The sequence below is a fragment of the Lepisma saccharinum genome, chromosome 3, assembly GCF_977018435.1.
Source record: "Lepisma saccharinum chromosome 3, izLepSacc3.1, whole genome shotgun sequence".
In the NCBI taxonomy this organism is placed as follows: Eukaryota; Metazoa; Arthropoda; class Insecta; order Zygentoma; family Lepismatidae; genus Lepisma; species Lepisma saccharinum.
Window position 1 is genome coordinate 58834876 of NC_139231.1, and position 19900 is coordinate 58854775.

At 39.4% G+C, this 19900-nt stretch overlaps 1 protein-coding gene across 1 annotated transcript in view; it reads right to left on the bottom strand.

Annotated features, from left to right (window-relative positions):
- LOC145985802 (uncharacterized) overlaps positions 1 to 19900 on the bottom strand; it is a 64000-nt gene that overhangs the window by 34920 nt on the left and 9180 nt on the right. The gene's annotated exons all lie outside the window — the stretch shown is intronic.

Below are 19900 nucleotides of genomic sequence, written 5' to 3' on the forward strand. Positions count from 1 at the left end.
ACCGCCAGAAGGAAAAAAAATCGTAACATAATTAAGCACATGCGCGGCTTTGTTCGTGAGTAGTCTGTACAATGGCGCCGTTTACTGTTCGTCAGAAAGTTGAGTGCTGCTTTTGGTTTGCAGAATTGAAGTTTCCTGTAACAGTACAAAGAAGATTCCCGCAACAATATGGACAGGAAGCACCAGAACGTCATTACATTGTTAAGTTGCATAAACAATTGCTGGAAACAGGGTCTTTGTTGAGGAAGAAAGTTAGTGGGCGGAAGCGCGTGAGCGAGGATAAAGTGGTTGTAGTTCAGGAAGCTTTCCAGAGAAGCCCGCGTAAATCTGTGAGACGTGCTAGTTCTCAACTTCAAATTCCACGTTCTACTGTGCATGATATCGTACATAAAAGGTTAAGGCTTAGAGCCTACAAGTTACAGCTTGTTCAGAAACTAAAGTGCAGTGATAAACCTGCTAGGTTTGATTATGCTAGTGAAGTGCTATCACGCATTGATGATGACAATGAATTCCTGACACGCGTAATATTTTCAGATGAGGCTACCTTCCACATTTCCGGAAAAGTGCATAGGCATAACTGTAGAATATGGGGTGAGCAGAATCTCCATGCAGTTATTGATCATGAACGCGACAGTCCAAAGTTGAATGTGTGGTGTGGTTTGACACGAGATTGGGCCCTTTTTCTTTGAGGAAGCTACAGTTACAGGTGCAAGTTACCTGCAAATGTTGCAACAGTATCTGTACCTCGTATACCTCATGGGTACATGTTTCAGCAGGATGGCCCCCCCCCCCCCACATTATGCCCGTTGTGTTACTAACTTCCTTAATAACAATTTTGCTGGTAATTGGATTGGGAGGGGTGAACCCATTAAATGGCCACCACAGTCACCAGACTTGACTCCTTTGGACTTTTTTCTTTGGGGTTATGTGAAGACTATGGTTTACCAAATACCTGTGCAAGACCTCAATGATCTCTGTGAAAGAATTATCGATGCATGTGGCTCCGTCACTCATCAAATGTTGAAGAACACTTGGATGAAGGTTGAGTACCGCCTTGATGTTTGTCGCGCCACCAAAGGAGCACACATTGAGATCAACTAAGGTGAATTTTTTTTTCTTGTGCTTTGGTTAAAAAAAATTCTATGGTTTTCTCTTCCAAATAAATGTTATTTGACATTTCTGTCGTTAATGATTGTTGAGTTATTTAAATTCTTTATTGGTATATTTTTTCTCGGACACAATGTATTAAAAAAATCAGAAAGGTAATATTGTTCACAATAAAAATATCACAGGTTTCAGTAATTAATGTATGAAGCATTCTTCCACTGGCACACAGTTATACTTTTGACAAATGGCTTTAACCTCTTAACTGGGTAATTTCCTCGTCGAAAGCCCAATCTGCCCTGGGAATTTTTGTTGATAAATTGATGAATTTCGTAAACCAATATTTTAGTTAATATTTCTGTGCTCCATGGCATACCATTTAGGTATTGTTTATTCTTTTATTGGTCCTTGTTGTACTTTTTACAATATGCGAGATTTACAACTACAATGATTACAATTACAATGTTTACAATTGCAATGGTTACAAAAGGAATGTTTATATTTAGTTCGGTTTAAAATCATCTATGTTTTTAAAATGTCGAGATTTCAAATGAAATGTTCACAAATATATTGTTTACAATTATAAAGTTACAATGTTTACAACTACAATGTTTACAATTACAATGCTTTCAAATACAATAGTTACACCTAAAATAGTTCATAGTTTTAAACTTTTGTCAGTGCGATATGCACGAAAACATGGCACAACGCACAGAGCTTTTTCACAGTCAGGGCACCAATATGATGTTTCCTTTCTTTTTCCATTGCTCCAACATACAACACATCTTCTTGTAGGGTACTTTTTAGAAGTTGCAGGCAGCGTGTCTGGAAAACATCGTCGCATGAGTCGACTTGGTGCTGGACTTCTAGATGGAACTGGCACAGGAAGGGAAGTAAAGTAAGGCAAATCAATCAATCAATCTTTGTTTCCACATATACTATCACATTTACTAAATTCTCAATTTTCTCATTAAGGAAGTCTGCTGGCAGACTTCTGTACCCAACCAGATGAGGATAAGTTTTCAGCTAATACCATGAGAAAATCAAGCCCACACAATTGTCCACCATTTTTCTTGTATAATATAAAGGCATTCAGGCACACAAGATCAAGTAATTAGCGAAACATCTTCTGATAATATTTCTTCAAACGCTCTCTAGCCATTGTGTAGATGCCAATTTGACCATCATTTTTATCTACGCCTCCCATGTTTTTGTTATAATCAAGTACAACAGATGGTTTCTGTACAATTCCTTTTCTTGATGTTACATTTTCCATGCTGTCATTATGAAATGTGCTGACCAGTGTAACATCCCGCTTGTCTTTCCATTTCATGATCATCTATTTACCTCGAAATGCTGCCTCTGTTTCTCCTTTTTTCAATCTGGCACTCCTCACTGACAGAGGGAACTCCTTCCTGTTGGTTCTCATTGTCCCAACAACATCAGTGTTTCGATCTCATAATGTGTCAATTAGTTTGGGACTGGTGTACCAGTTGTCCAGGTACAGGCAATATCCCTTGTCAAGCAAGTTATTGGCAAGTTCCAATACAATTCGTGAAGAAGTTTGTTCACCAGGATGTCTTTGTCCATAATCAGTGTCCTTTCCAGTGTGCACTACGAAATTCCACACATATCCTGAGTTGCTTTCACAGAGCTTGTACACTTTCATTCCAAAGCGACTTCTTTTTGAAGGGATGTATTGCTTCCATCCCAGCCGCCCTTTCCAGAGAAGAAGCGACTCATCGACACATATGTTTTGTTCAGGAGTGTATACAGATGAAAATTTTGTCTTTACATGGTCAAGAATAGGATGAATCTTGTACAGCTTTTTGTTGTGCATAAGGGGATCAAATTTAGAATTATCAGCAAAATGGAGGAACTTCAGAAGCAAATGAAATCTCTTTTCACTTATAATTTCTAGAAAATATGGTGTAATAATAGAAACACGTTTAGAAAAATACATGCCATTCTCTGGTTTGTGAACAATTCCTTGCAATAGCAACAAACCAATCAGAGTTCTTATTTCTTCTTTATTTGTATCAACCCAGTCTCTTGCTCGAGACCGAGCCTTCAAGTTGGGGTACGCCAACAAAAACTGACTCGCATACGTATTTGTTTGCTCGGCAATCAACTGACACATATCACTGCCTATAAATGTATCAAAGTACTCTACAACGTCTTTTTCATCATCAAATTGAGCATGCAAACCACTTACTGCAACAAATGGAAACTTTGGTCTAACTCCTCCGTTACTTACGAAACTCTTTGATGCAGGTTCCAATTCTTCCTCTTCTTCATTGTCTGTCCCACTTTCAGGATGCGCCTCACTGCTGGAATAATCGTTATCTGAACTGCACCAGCCATCATTGCTAGATTCACCCGAAAACTCTTCCGATTTGTCGTCACAATCCAATATATCTCGGATTTCCTCAGCAGGAAAAACACGCCGTCGCTTCCGATTTGCCTGAGCCATTATTGCATACGCGATAGAACTGAACGTCGGGCTGTGTTCGTTGCTTCCCGCTGACTCTAACGGTTACAACAGTCTGGAAGTCAGAGCCATCTGGTGAAACAAAGAAGAAAGTAATTTTACGAAGTATCTCGTCATACACAACAGATATCAGCAGTAAGAACATGAGAACGTAGTATCCCGTCATGCCCATTATAAATCAGTACAGCCAGAACGGAGTATTACGTTATACCCAGTTAAGAGGTTAAAATACTCACAAATTACCACTAATATGAGTACACATAATATTGTTAGAAATTTTGAATATGTGGGAGAGGTATTACTATGATGTTTATCCACTTTTAGCTCACAGAAATTGTACAAAGACCAGAGTTTCTATTCAGGATGCATATGGGTCAGTCCATATCAAATGGTCCAGCACTGGTTGCTTGGCAATTTTTAAAATTTTCAATATTTTTGTTGTTCTAACCAAATGCCGGGTATACAAATCCTGTCCCCCCTCCCCCCACAAAATATTACCAACCTACCTACCTTGTAATTCTTGATCTCATGTTGACAAACACAAAGTCACATACAAGGCCCTACAGGGTGATTCAAAAGTCCCTTAACACCCCCTATAAAAAGTGCTGGAGTTACGATGGGTACAATTGGTAATGAGAGAAACAGGTTAGGCTTTGGGGAACTACATTGGTGTGTTCCAAGCGGAAATCCGCCATAACGATTTCGAAACAAAAATTTTTAATGGGAAGGGAGGAGGGAATGATGTGCATAGGTGCCGATTTCTTCAGAGATTTGGGGGAGGGCAAAGCAAAGTAAAGCAAAAATACTGACTTCTCTCTGTTTGCAAGGGGGGCAGTGGTGATTTTTTTTTAGGTTGGGATCTAATACACTTGAGTTAACCTTTGAAAAATTGTACTTGCAATAACTAGCTTTGACAACAAAACATATATATCAGGGTACATCGTACATTAGTTGGCCAAAAAAAAATCACTGTACTACTGTCATTATGTAACTATACCACATAATGCTTTACATGTAACTTTTGACTGAGAAATTTGATTATCATATTCGGTTTATAATACGTATTCCTACAATCCTTTATAGGAGTTCAATATCTTCACACATATTTACATATAAAAAGGAAGGCCCAAGATAAAATTTTTATTTGGGCAAGGTCCATTTTTGGCACCCCCAACTGCCCACCCTGTCACCCCCTGCCTCAACTTTCTACCCTGATCCTACTCCTTTCCACTTTCGACCAATAAAAAACATGACCGTGTTGTATATTTACAGCCTTGTTTTTTCAATGCTTTAATGTCAAAGAACGTGTATATTATTGGTTGATATAAAAATAACAGTAGTCTCTTAGTTGAAATTGCTACATGATTTTGCAATATACATTTGTGATTGAGAAGTAACTTTAACTAATTGTTTCTCTACACAAATCCAACATAAAACAAATATCCACATTCCACATTTATGTAATCATAGATGAGAATTTGGCTCTACATCGGGACGTCCCGATCTGGTGCCGTCGAGGGTGGTGTCTTAGGCAATCGCTTGGGTCACCTAGCTCTTAAGCCCACCACACACACATATACACGTATTGTCTTGAATGTTGGTTAAGCATTAGTATAAATATGTAACACTGCAACTTTCAGCCAGATCAATGTAGTATGAAGTAGCACACACATGTTTACAGGTGCATGTAAAAAAATACTAATCCAGATTATATAGAACAGTGGCATATTGAAAACAGAATATTTTCAACTTCTGCTTAACTTTTGTGAAGGAAAACAAAGGTGCCTATTTTGCAATGAACTGGCTCATTCAAGAGCATGAAGACTACAGTATGCCCATGCTTTTTCCTCTATTCTCACATATAATCATTCATAATATATACATAGTGGTGTGCATTAGCCTTTCCTTGCATAAAGTGGACTTAAAACAACAATTCAATCAATCAATCATAATATACCATGCGTTCATTGTCGGTTGGAAAAAGGAAATACTGAAATAGTAAACGGACAAGCACAAGAAAGACACTATTGACACTAAAGACATTATTGATTGTGCCCATTTTAGAGCAGATTCTTGCGTAATTTACCACGTGTTGTGTGTGTAAAAGTTATGTAATATGTTGAAAGTTATACATTGGGCCCCTTAAAAGGGAGGGAGGGGACACTGGAGGGTTCCGAAGCCCCCCAGTTTCAGTGCCTGTGGTGATGTGATATATGACACTGTTTTCTCACACCTGGAAAATGATACATTTGCTCATAAAATTTTAACCTGATTTGAATCGAGTCTGACTGCAACACTGAAGACTCGGGGTGGGTGATCTAAGGTTGGAATTTTTCCGGCATTGTCCCCATATAAAGCAACTCCAGGGTGCACCCAGCCTCAAATCAAATGGTACCTGGTATGTGTGTGTGGGGGAATGGGGGTAAAGGCAGTCGGAGCATGTTGCTGATCATATCACCTCCAAGATTTTCTACAGTGGAAATATGTGGGGTGTTACGTACCCAATAGGACTAAGTACTGTAAATAGTTTGCCAATGAGGAATAGAGATGGCAGCACCAGGCGTGCAAGATTAAGAATTAGCATAATATATGGGAATAACTTTATAAATAAGAACAAAGCAAATTGGAAAGATGAAAAACAATAGAATCTATTATAAAAAGACAAAGAATAAAAATAAAAAAATAAACTAATATACAGGGTGTTTCGTAAGTTCGTTTACAACGCTTGGGAGGTGATTGTACGAGTGAAAATAAGGTGGAAAGTTCATGTAACAAAATTCCGGAAACGGCTTTGTTGCAGAGTTATTGAAAATTGAAAACGTGGGAAAATGATTTTCCAAAGCGAATAATGGCAAAATGGGTGGAGAGAAGTTGTCGGTGTTGGGCAGTCCACTAAGAAATTGGGTACGCTCTTATCAAAAAATCACGCAGCAATGTTGTGCAATGATGGCGCAAGGGATTCCCCAAAGGATGCGAACGAAGATGTTGACGGGAGTGGGGTGGGTGTGCGTTCTGCATGAGCTGGTATCGACGAAAATTGGCATGTGTTGAATGGCACCAAAAAACAAAGAAAATTTCCTGAGCAAAGGGCACCATGACGTAAAAACAAAAAAAAAAGGAACTGTCATAGGTTGCATACCCTGAAGGGCAGATGGGTGTCCGTGTGATCTGACGTTAAGTACCACATTTCCCACTAGAGGCGCCAACAGTGTAGGTTTCCTCATGAAGGAGCGCACATGTCTGTGTCATTCGTGCTTCAGGTGCTGTGCCAGCAGCAGGTTGTTAAACATTCACAGTTGAATGGAAAGACGTGAGGTTCTTGGACAGTAGTGTTGGGCAAACATTTGACTTAGCAGTGTTACGTGTTAATTCTTAGCCACAGCCCATCATGTTCTGTGAAGTGTACTAGTGTTAACGGCCATAAACACTTGTAGCCCGGTGTAAGGGATGGCTGCATACACGTCCTAAGAGCTGGCGGACATGCATCTGATTTATGGGGAGGCTGGAGGTAGTAGCCGTGCTGCAAGGCGTCTGTATGGGGCACGTTTTCCAAATAGGGTGTTACCATTGCACACCTTATTTCAAACTGTAGACACTCGACTTCGGGAAACAGGATCAGTGTTGCCACCTCGACGAGAAGTTGGACAACCGCGAAATGTGCAAATACGACGGTTTGTGGAAGATGTGCTAACTGCAGTGATGGATCATCCAGGCACCAGTACGCGCGCACTAGCCCACGAACGAAACACCTCCCATGTGAATGTGTGGCGAGTCCTGGCAGAAGAGGGGATGCACCCATACAAATTGAAGAAAGTGCAAGACCTTTTACCTTGGGACTTTGGCTAACGTGAGGACTTTTGCCAATGGTAAAAAAGTAAATGGTAAAGTGTTGCCCTGTGCTTAGCACTACACCATGAAGGCGTATAGGGGGTGTGGGGGTAACGCCCCACACTTTCTTGATCCGGTCGTGAGTAGGGGTGATGTGATCAGCACCACGCCCCTGACCGCCTTTACCACCCAGGGTTTCCCCCAGGTACCCATGTTATTCGACGCCAATGGTTTGTTCATCAAATTGAAACTATCCCCAATTTTCAGAATATGGTACTATGGACTGATGAGGCTATCTTCACGAAAACTGGTGTGTTCAATAGTAAAAACAGTCATGTGTGGGAACATGAAAATCCACATGCACTGCTAGTGGGACATCATCAGCACAGATTTGCAGTGAATGTGTGGTCAGGATACTGCATGACCATTTGATTGGACCGTACATTCTCCCTGTCCGCCTATGTGGACCCATTTATCAAGCATTTCTCAGTGAGGTTTTGCCTGAACTACTAGAGGCACTTGGCACTGAGACAAAGACTGTGGTTTCAACATGATGGGATGGTGCACCCCCACATTTCGATCGGAATGTGCGCCATTTCCTCAATATCGTATTCCACAACCAGTGCATTGGCAGGGGAGGGCCTGTGCCATAGCCACCTCGATCGCCTGATATTAAGCCCCTGGATTTCTTCCTCTGGGGAGAGATGAAACACCTCGTTTACGAAACACCTGTCGTGTCAGCCGAGGACCTCGTTGCCCGTATCAATGTAGCTGCAGCATTGATAGCAGAAACGCCGGGGTTGTTGGGTCGCACTAGACAATCCTTGATTCGCCGTTGTCGCCTCTGCTTGGAAGTACATTGTGAACACTTTGAAAACCGTCTGTGATTAGGTTCCCTTTACATCTCCATTAAGCATACTGTGTGCCCTTCAGGGTATGCAACCTATGAAAGTTAATTTTTTTCGTTTTTACGTCATGGTGCCCTTCGCTCAGGAAATTTTCTTTGTTTTTTGGTGCCATTAAACACATGCCAATTTTCGTCGATACCAGATCACGCAGAACGCACACCCACCCCACTCCCATCAACATCTTCGTTCGCGTCCTTTGAGGAATCCCTTGTGCCGACATTGCACAACATTGCCGCGTGATTTTTTGACAAGAGCGTACCCAATTTCTTAGTGGACCACCCAACACCGACGACTTCTCTCCACCCGTTTTGCCATTATTCACTTCGGAAAATCGTTTTCCCACGTTTTCAAACGTCAATAACTCTGCAAGAAAGACGTTTCCGGAATTTCGTTACATTAACTTTCCACCTTATTTTCACTCGTACAATCACCTCCCAAGCGTTGTAAATGAACTTATGAAACACCCTGTATATACGCGATAAATTAATACAGTGATCATATGTAAGTTAATAAGAAACTAAAGAAGTCAAAGCACTGATACAAATTTGTGTCTTTGAACAGATATTGCAGCTGTCTGATTGATTTATCATTCCCATAGCAGAAATTTTGTTTGCATGAGTGGTGTGCGTTCCAAGAAACCCCACAGCACTTTTTGGTTGCACATTTCAACCGTAACACCTACTTGGATGCGCGTGTCAGTCGTTTGCACCAAGTATACACTCTGTTGTACCCAGTTAGTGTTGGCGCATTCCTATCACAGCCGTAACGGAGGATATTAGTATTATTCCCAAAGCTTAAAGGAAACAGCTCGAAAAGGATAAAGGAATTCATAAAATCGTCAAAACATAAATAAATTGAAATCCAGAGGGAAGTTCACAAAGACGACAAGAAGGAAGTCCAGATCCTCCATATTGAGAAGGAAGTCCAGATCCAGAACGTCCATTGAGAAGGAAGTCCAGATCCAGAACGTCCATTAAGGAAGTCCAAATCCAGATCTGTCCATTACGAAGGAAGTCCAGATAGAAGAATATTCAAATAGAGAAAAGAAATAATAAAAAGCATCGTGAGATGAAAATTGACTGTAAACGAGAATTATAGAAGAAAGTAGCTTATCATGTAAATATTCTTACTCCATGCATCCTGTGTTTAAATAATATATTCGTTTAAACGTCTCCACTGAAAGGCATCCTGTCTGATTTCATTGTCTACTAAGAACCTTACCCTGTAGATAAGCTAACTGAGATTTAAGATTAAGATTTATGCTCCTTGCACCAAATGGAGGTAGCATTAATAAATGGCGACCAACTCTTGGGGCTAGAGAATTAGGACCAGACAGCGAAGAGAGAAAGAATAATTGAAAATGGATAAAAAGGATAAAGTTGGAAATGAGAATGTAGAAGCTACAATGAAGGAAGACTGAGAAAAGAGGGAAACTTTAATTTGTTGCGGAGAGGAAGGAAACAAAGAAGAAATTATTGTTTGTACCACATGTAAGGAAATGAGACACTGGATGGGCGAAGGAATAAGAAAGAAAAAATATATATCAATATTCGAAAGGGAAGAAGGCTACATATGTAAGAACAGCAAGAAAGAAAATTTGATAGAAAAATAGAAGAAGACAGAAGAAATAAACTTAATAGAATTGTTTCAAAAGATGTCAATGCAAATGGAAGTTAACGCACAGAGAATGGAAGAAAATAGCAGAAGATTAGAAGAGAAATTTGAAGAGAAGTTAGAAGAAAACAACAAGGAAGTGAAAGAAAGGTTTGATGAACATAGTAGAAAATTAGAAGCAGTAAGAAATGAAAGCAAGGAAATGTACGAAAAAATAACTGAGACATGTGAATAAAATAGAAGATCATTGGAAAAGAAAATAGAAGAAACAACACTGCTAATTGAGAACAAAAGCATGGATATAAATAGGAGGATCGAGGAAGAAGTTTCAAAACTTAGAGAGGAGAATATACACAGAACCAACAGTATGGAAAGACAAATTGTTGAAAATAAATCGCAGATAGAAGCAGTATATTCTAGAGTAGATGAAAACGAAAGCAAGATAGAGGAAGCAAAGATCCTAATGGAAGATAGAAGCTGGGAAATAAACAATAGAATGGAAAAGGAAGTTCTAAAACTCAGAGAAGTAAGCACGCGGGAACTGCAAGAAGTTCAAGAAAAACTAGCAGTATGGAGAAGGACATTGCGGAAAATCGAAATAAAATTAATGCAGCAGATAAGAAGGAAAAGGAATTAGACAATAAATTAAATGAGGCAGTGTCAAAGATAGAGAAGACAGAAAAGAAAGTAGAAGAAGTGGAAAGAAAGTTAGGAAAGCTATTCGTCAAAGAAGGAAACATAAAACCTAGGTTTCGAGAAAGTGAAGAAACAAATGTTAAGAAAAAGATGAGAGAAGAAAGTTCAAGTGATGAATCGACGATGGAGGAAGAAGAGATGGAGATATAGAATAGCGGGATGTCACAAGAAAAGGAAATGGAAGAGTAGTGAAGAGGGAAGTAATAATGAAAGGCTCTTAGACATATTGGAAAATGAATTCCCGAGAGACGAGAACTATAGGACCAGGATACCTAGGCCACAAGAATTGCAGCATCTTCCAAAATTGAACGGGAATATATCTGATAAATGTCCCAGAAAGCTTTTACGGGAACTAACAACAAATGTCAGACTTATGAGGATCCCCGAAGGAATGATTTTGAATGTCATAGAGACATGTTTTGAACAGTTAGCAGCAGGATGGTATCAACTAAATCAGCACAAATTCAGAATCTTAAGGAGTTCAGCCGAAAATTCCTGAATTACTACTGCAGTGAAGACATAAAGGAAAGGCAGCTAGAAGCATTAAAAAGAAGATATGTAGATTGGTCAAAAGTCGACAGCCTGGAAGAACATACATGGGAGACTCTTAGAAGCTTCAAAAACCTAAAGGAAGGATGCAGTGAAGAGGAGCTGGTTAAACAAGTTGTCCGAACATTGCCATTAAGAATACAGAGAGCTATAGCAGTGGTTAAGATAAAAGCAGTGGATGATTTGATTGAATATTTAAGAAACGAGGATGTGCTAAGAAAACTCAGAATTCATGGAATGATAAGGAAGGAAGATTCTATGGAAAGAGGCAACATTCAGAAGAAGAAGGCCATTCAAAGCCAAAATTCAGGAGACAGGAATTTGATGTAAGAAGAATAGAAGTCAGAAACCAGAGACCGACCAGATACAGAAAGAAGAGATGTAGGAAGAAACAATGGAAGATATAAAAGAAACACTCTGTGGAAGAAAGAGAAAGAAACGATGATAGATATCAAGAAAATTGTAGAAACTTTAGAGGCCGGAATAATTTCCGAAAATATGGAAGAGGAGGAAATCAGCGATGGAGGAACAGATATGAACAGAACGAAAGAGAATACCGAGAAAGTGTGTCCAATGAAGAAATGGAAAGACGAAATAAACCATTGGAAGAAGAGAGAAACAAAGCAATAGAACTGACGAGGAATTACTTTAATGACGAGAGAAGGTTTCCAGAAAGATGGCAGGAAGAAGATCACCGAAACCCACAAGATACAATGGCAAACAGATGAAAATATAGTAATATCGTTAAACTGTAAATAGAAGTAATCTATATGTAAATATTTGTAAATAGAAGAAATTATAATCGATCAAATAATCTATATACGAGGATGTATCAAAAAGTTTCGAGACTAGTTCTGTAACATGCCAACAGATGGCAACACAAGGCTGCATGCACAGGCACAGGGAGCACCAACCTTCATAAGTCAGTGTGCCAAGAGACATCGTCCTGTGTACATCGTGAGCTGTGCAGCTGGTGCTCTTCTGACCACCTGCGTTACCACGTCTGCGATTTTATCATGGACAGCAAGTTAGAACAAAGAAAACGTGAAATTCTGTGTGAAACTGGGCAAATCCGACACAGAGACACGCGCCCTTCAAGAGTGGAAGAACATCATTTGAAGACAGCACGCTGACAGAGTTCTTGGCAGACTTGGATGCGGTGTTCCTTCTGATCCTGGGTCTGCAGCCTGGGGACAAACTTGCAGCAACACGGCGCATGTTCAAATTACACGTGAGGATTGCCTGCACTGTCCCGTATGACACACCGACAATGGCAGCTACTGCTCAGCAAAGGTGAGAAAGTCTCTCTGGTGCTGCTGTCCTGTGGGCAACTTGTTTGTTGGAGAGTGGGGTCGGGTGGGAAGTGGGGGGTAGCAAGGACTGCTCGATTTCTAACACCCTTTCAATGATGCCAAACTTACATGGACGAAAGGTCATTGAGTTAGGGCCGGCGCTAGTCATTTTGCCACCCTGGGAGGTGGCTGCAGGTGCCGCTCCGTTTCGACACACCCCCCTCCCCCCCCGTCATTACGCAGAAACGGGAAATTGAAAATCGATATATTCCTAAGTAAAACATCAAACTATAAAATAAATATTGAGACTTGTTACGCTATTTTAATACTATTAAGCACAAAATAATATCTCGCTCGACCACACTGAAACTTTAAAAAATGCAACAATAATTTTGTATTATTATTATATTTTATGAAAACACACACATTCTCTCTCTCTCTCTCTCTCTCTTTTAAACTTACCTTAAATGTAAAAAGTATTAGGAAAGAAATGAAGGCTTGACTTCATATGGTTACCGTTCTAGGTCTGTGATATATGATTGGATTTTTAAAAGAATTACATGCAATATTCCCGGATCTCCCGCGTGGGTGATCTAAAGGTCTGAATTCTTTCCTGCATTGTCCTTGCATAAAGCGGCTCTGGAGTTCACCCAGCCTCAAATCAATGGGTACCTGGGGCAACCCTGGGAGGTAAAAGCAGCCGGAGAGTGGTGCTGATCACATCACCTCCAAAATGGCCGAGATCGAGAATGTGTGTGGCCCTAGCCCACATCCCCTAAATGTGCCTCCATGACATAGTGATATGGGGGTTATTCCTGAGTAAACAAAAAAAATAATAATCCATCAGGCAATTCGATTATCGATGGCGGGGAAAGAACTTCTGGTTTGACCAAATTCCCAATGTAAACAAGTGGGATACAGATTATCATCGAGCATATATTGTAACAAAAGATCGCATACTGACTGGATCGCTTCAGATTTGAAAGCGATCGATATAAGCGAAAGTATCTGGGGAAAAAATGGTTAATTCCCGAATCCTTTAGATGCAGATATAAAGGGACAAAATACTAACATTTTCCAAGACAATGTTGATCTTCTACCAACAGTTTTGTGCGAAGACTTGTGCAGGTTGAAATAAACCTTACATAAATTATGAAAATTGAAATACTTCAATTTTACAACAGTAAAATGAATAATTTTCGACATTGTGCATTCAAACACAGCCCCTTTAATTTTATCATATGGCTTGGAGAGAGCGTCGTTAGAAATTTTTGTAGGGGGTAAAGGCCAGTAATAAGAGTAGAATAGTAGAAATAATAATAATAATTATTATTATTATTATTACAATTGTTATAAATGTTATCCAATAAATAATTACTAAACTAATGAAATAAACAAAATGTATTCGAAATGTATTATTATTATATATTTATTAATGCTATTCGATTGCATATCCAGCACAACAGTTAAAATACTGAAATGCCCAGTTATTGTATTTTATTGTTTGCAAGTGTCGTTCAAAAAAAGACTTTATTTTACTAATAAAATTTACAGCGATTACATTAAATTATAATTTTTGGAATTCTGGATGATTATAAACAGTTTCAAATTTTTAAATATAGTCAACACATGTGTGTTAGACGATTATGATTTTCGAAACACGTAAAATATTCCCTCGTGTTTGTGTCCAATCATTTCGCTTTACTGCCTGAATCCACTGTCTGAAAACTATGTATAGATACCCGAGAAAAAAATATTTGTTCCCAACCTTGTGTCGTAACCACAAGCCACACAATGATTGTCGCCTTTTCTTAAGACCCTGCCTTTACACCTTTGAACTCCATGCTATTGTATTGACAACCGGGAGTAAAGTTCCCGCCTGCTCCAACGAAGCACAGAAATACAAAAATCCGGTGAATAGCCCCCATATGCACAGGGACCTTTACCTTTGCATGCAATATTATTTTTCGTATAATGCTATCTTGCATAAAATGGAAACAAGAGTGTTTCAGACATGATTGACGGAAGACAGTATTTTTATTACCCTTGATTTCCAAAAAAAACTTTGTTCGCCACTTGCCACGGTTACCGACAAAGTTAATAAAATGCGAAGTTCTACACTCACATTAGGTGCAAAATCATGACCCTTTATCAGTTTAAGGTCTCCTTTGGTGTAATTGTTTTATTATAGCCGAAAGCACTTTTAGATGATCTTTTAATTCAGTAGCCTTCATGTGTTAACATTCCGGCAAGTTTTCTACACTTTTCAGACAAAAGATCACATGGCATGTCTTTATGCTTACTAATATCATAACAAACTGAAAATTTCACTATGATGTTTAAGATGACCAAATCTTTCTCTTAGAGCTAAAATAATCGTCTAGGACCTGTTAATAAAAGTCAACTTTGTACCGTTTTTGTGGATCTTCAACAGTTTCATCATACTGAAACTCTTTCTTTCGATTTCGGCCCTGTACAGTGTTGCCTATCTGTGGATCATCTCTATCTATTATTCGATGCCAATTCTTTCTCATCAACCGGGGCTCACAGGTCGCCGCCCCCTGACACCTCCGCGAGTGGAGGGAGGGAGGCCCTGCCAGGCTGCCAAGTGGCATCTAAGAAACTAAAAATTTTAACCACTCCTGCTTTTTTCAAAGCACTGATATGTTTGCAAGAAATCATCTAACAGCATCTGACACATCTGGATTAATGTTTTGAAGACATTTGCTCATTACATTACGTGGAGTAAAAAGTCATACCAGGTAACTAGTGAGCAAAGGAATGTAAAGCCACGCATCTGGTTTGCAATACACTGAGCCTCATGTGCAACCATTTGGACAGTTTTATTGTCGCCAGTTATTTGAAGGAGCTCATCATAGACCTCTCCCACTTGATATCTCAACGAAGTTAAGGCATCGAATTTGCTTTCCCACCTTGTGGCACTCAGTGATTTTAAAGTGAGACTACTGATATGTTCCTTCAAAACTGTGGGTTGGCATATATTAACTGCCAAGTTATAATATAATATAACTTTCAAGTTTTCCATAGGCTTATGTTTTTCTTCTCTTCAATGTTTGCCAACCTGAAAATTTGCCTCTCAAGGCAGTGGCACGGTTTGCCCCCCCCCCTCCCTTTCCGCCGGCCCTGCATTGAGTTTGAGTGCGTCTGTTGTGTATGTTGTTTGTACCGAAATGAAGGGCAAAACCTTACATAGTGAGAGCCGAGAGGTGATTTCGAATGTTGTTAAATTTCTTGACAACGAAGCGAGAAAAGGATGTTACATGTTTCCGGTCAATCAAGCTACAAAGCGATCTCTCGAGAGCTAACGTCACTCTCATCTTCAGGGATTCCCTTCAATCTCTGAAGATGAGAGTGACGTTAGCTCTCGAAAGCCTATCCGGAAATCACCTGGCTGATTACCCGAGAAAACCTCTTCAAATCATTGTTTCTTTTTAAAATGTAAGCTGTGTGTATATTTGACGTTATTTATTTACATAATTATTGTTATGCGAACCTTGCCCCCCAAATTTATCTTAAGTTAGCGCCTCTGGCCTGGTCCCCCCAATCGCCACCAATATCTCTAAGCATATAATTATAATTAATAATTAAATTAAAGATAAAATCTGTTTCCTAGATGGTAATTTTTACTATCGCATAGTAAGAATCACAACCATGACGAGATTTTATTGTTATTAGTAATTATTTAAATCGGGAATCGTCACGAACGCTATCCATTCTTTTCAACCACTGACCGCGGCACCCTGAACGTCGCGTTTTGCGGCAGGTCAGCCAGAATTCCATCTGTCAGAGAACAGCTGTGAGGCAACATGGCAACAGCGTGCCATTTGAGAGCAGAGGAAAAGGTTTTCCCCCAGATTCTCGTCTGCTACCGTTCACCGGGTCAGAAACAAGTGGGGTGGATTTTAGTTCGCATATTTTCCGGGGGTTTTCTCTTCTTTGCTGAGCAGTAGGCTATGTTGTGGATTGTTCGCCGATGATCCTCATGCACAAGTTGCCGAATGGTTTCGACATTTTCGGGTGTTGTGCTCGTCCAGATCTCTCGTCATCTTCCAGTGATGGTCTTCCACTCTTGAACCGTGCGTGTCACTCAAAACACCTCGCACGACTCATTGCAGCATCACCGTACACTTGCCGAATCATGTCAAGCGTCTCTGTGGCAGATTTGCCCAGTTTCACACAGAATTTCACGTTTGCTCGTTGTTCTAACTTGCTGTCCATGATGAAATCGCAGACGTGGTAACGCACGTGGTCAAAAGAGCACCAGCTGCACAGGTCACGATGTACACAGGACGATGTATCTTGGCACACTGACTTATGAAGGTTGGTGCTCCCTGTGCCTGTGTGTGCAACCTTGCACTGCCATCTGTTGGCATGTTACAGAACTAGTCTCAAAACTTTTTGATAAGTCCTCGTAGATAAAACAGAAATTTTGTTCGAAGAGGAAAGTATATGTTCAGAAGTTAAATAGAGGCCAAAAGATTATTCAGATAAGAGACTTACAAGGTCACCTGAAGACATCAGACAAGTCATCACCATAGAAAGGGAACGTAATATCATAGGAACTGTTGATGGGAATATGAATCTCCAAGGAATAAGTTTCACTGACGACTCAACCTTACCAAAAAGCTGAATGTGTAATGCCAAAGGTGGAACAACATTTTGAGAAAAATAGGCTGGACATGATCTACGTTAACGAAGGAAGGCAAGAAGACAATTAATGAATAGGCTACGTGTTATGAAAAAGAAATTGCGAAGAGGAAAAATGGAAATGTGCATTAAAAATGAGAATCTTGTGTATAAGATGAAGAATAACATATGAGTTATAGAAATGAATAGTGAAAATGAAAGATAATTATAATGCATATGTCGATGATACATGAGATGAAGATGATGCACGCAAGATTGTCCCGAAAGTAGAGACAGTAGAAACAAAAAATGTGCTATTTGAAACGTAGTATTTCATTTATGAAGAGCCTAGACCATCTTTAATATATGTTTGTCATGTACAGAAAAATACTGATATCTGCCGACTAGAAAAGAGTTGAGTGCTACAGAAATTATAAAAATAGAGCATTTTAGGAGAAACAAAAGAATAAAGACGTGCCAGTTTCTGAAAAGAAAGCAATGAAACAGAAGCCAAAATAAGATGCTGCGAATGCTAAATATAGTTTTGTGAAAAGGAGAGCTGTGTGCACATAAAGAATTATGTGAATCCAATGTGAAGATTGATGAAGATCAAAGAATAGATGAAGGAAAAAAGAAATTTAGGATGAAGAAAAAATTTTCTATCTTCATATTTTTACAATGAAAAATTTTATGGCCAACGGGGGGAATATTGTGTTATGTACCCAATAGGACCAAGTATTGTAAATAGTTTGCCAAAGAAGAATAGAGATGGCAGCACCAGGCATGCAAGATTAAGAATTAGCATAATATATGGGAATAACTTTATAAATAAGAACAAAGCAAATTGGAAAGAATGAAAACAATAGAATCTATTATAAAAAGACAAAGAATAAGTACAGTGCATTCAATTTAAAAGCGGTATGGAGCACAAATATACAATATACAAAATATACAAGTAAGATTCTTAAAGCAAATGTTGAAAATGATGACCTTGTTCTTGAATACACAGGTTAACACGTTTTTCCATATTTCTTGCAACATTATGGAGGACATCTACAGTTATACTCCTAATTTCCTCAGTGATGTGGTGCCTCAGCTCTTCTAAGGTGCGTGGATTCTGCCTGTATACTTTTTGCATCAAAACTCCCCATAAGCCGTAGTCCGGACTTGAAAGATCTGGGAATCTGGCGGCCCACAGTCCCTTTGAATTAATCCTGTGTCCAAAGAAATCTCTTAACATAGCCATAGTCTCATTGGAAGTATGCGGAGTTGCGCCATCCTGCTGAAACCAGCATCAAAGCTCCTCTGGTTCCTGCATTGCAACAAACTGCATTATAATGTTTTGGTAAGTTTCACTATCTATTGTGTGTAAAAAAAAAAAAGGTGAAACCATGCTTCATCGGAAAATAACACGTAGTCCAACACAGTGATGTCATTCCCAATAAAGTCCTTCAACCTTTGACAGTAGTGTACACGATTAGGGTAGTCAATTTGTTTTAATTCTTGAAAAACTTGAATTCGATATGGATATAATTTCAACATTTTCCTCACTGCTGTATGGGCTGATCCTACGGACATTTGCATCTCCTGGCTTAGGCGTCGTAAAGGTTTGTGGAGAAATCTTGTCATTATTTCATTAACATTAGTCACAGCCTCTTGTGTTAGTACAGTCCTCCTACGTCGGCGTTTCACGGAATATATTGACCATTTTCTGAATTGAACTTACAGTAGGAGCACTCTTACCGAACATTTCCGTGAATTTACTGCAGCTTTTTTTGAATGAATTTGTTCTGAAATGTCTGAACACTAAATGGCATCGTAGAGGGCAATTTCTCACTCACTCAACTCAACGAAGAACAAACACAACTCAGCAGTACAGCGGAACACCTGCAACTGACAATGTGTCCATCCCCTCCCTCCCCCCTCCTCGTCACCTACCCCCCTCATCAACTACCCTTCCCTCCCCGTCCCTCTCCTTCCCTCTTTTCCGCTACAATAATCTTTTCCTGTAACAATGGGCATAATGGAACGAACGGAACATAACGGACGACAACAACAAAAACAAGACTCAAATATACCTTACGTACCGCTTTTAAATTGAATGCACTGTATAAAAGAAATAAATTAATATATATGCACGATAAATTAAATCAGTGATCATATGTAAGTTAATAAGAAAACTAAAGAAGTCAAAGCACTGATACAAATTTGTGTCTTTGAACAGATATTGCAGCTGTCTGATTGATTTATCATTCCCATAGCAGAAATTTTGTTTACAAATCTCCAGTGTTCTAATCGACGCCCCACAGCACTTTTTGGTTGCACGTTTCAACTGTAGCACCTACTTGGATGTGCGTGTCAGTCGTTTACGCCAAGTATACACTCTATTGTACCCAGTTAGTGTTGGCGCATTCCTATCGCAGCCGTAACGGAGGATATTAGTATTATTCCCAAAGCTTAAAGGAAAAAGCTGGAGAAAGATAAAGGAATTCATAAAATCGTCAAAACATAAATAAATTGAAATCCAGAGGGAAGTTCACAAAGACAAGAAGGAAGTCCAGATCCTCCAAATTGAGAAGGAACTACCAGATCCGGACCATCAATTGAGAAGGAAGTCTAGATCCAGAACGTCCATTGAGAAGGAAGTCCAGCTCTAGACCATCCATTAAGAAGGAAGTCCAGATCCAGATCTGTCCATTACGAAGGAAGTCCAGATAGAAGAATATTCAAATAGAGAAAAGAAATAATAAAAAGCATCGTGAGATGAAAAT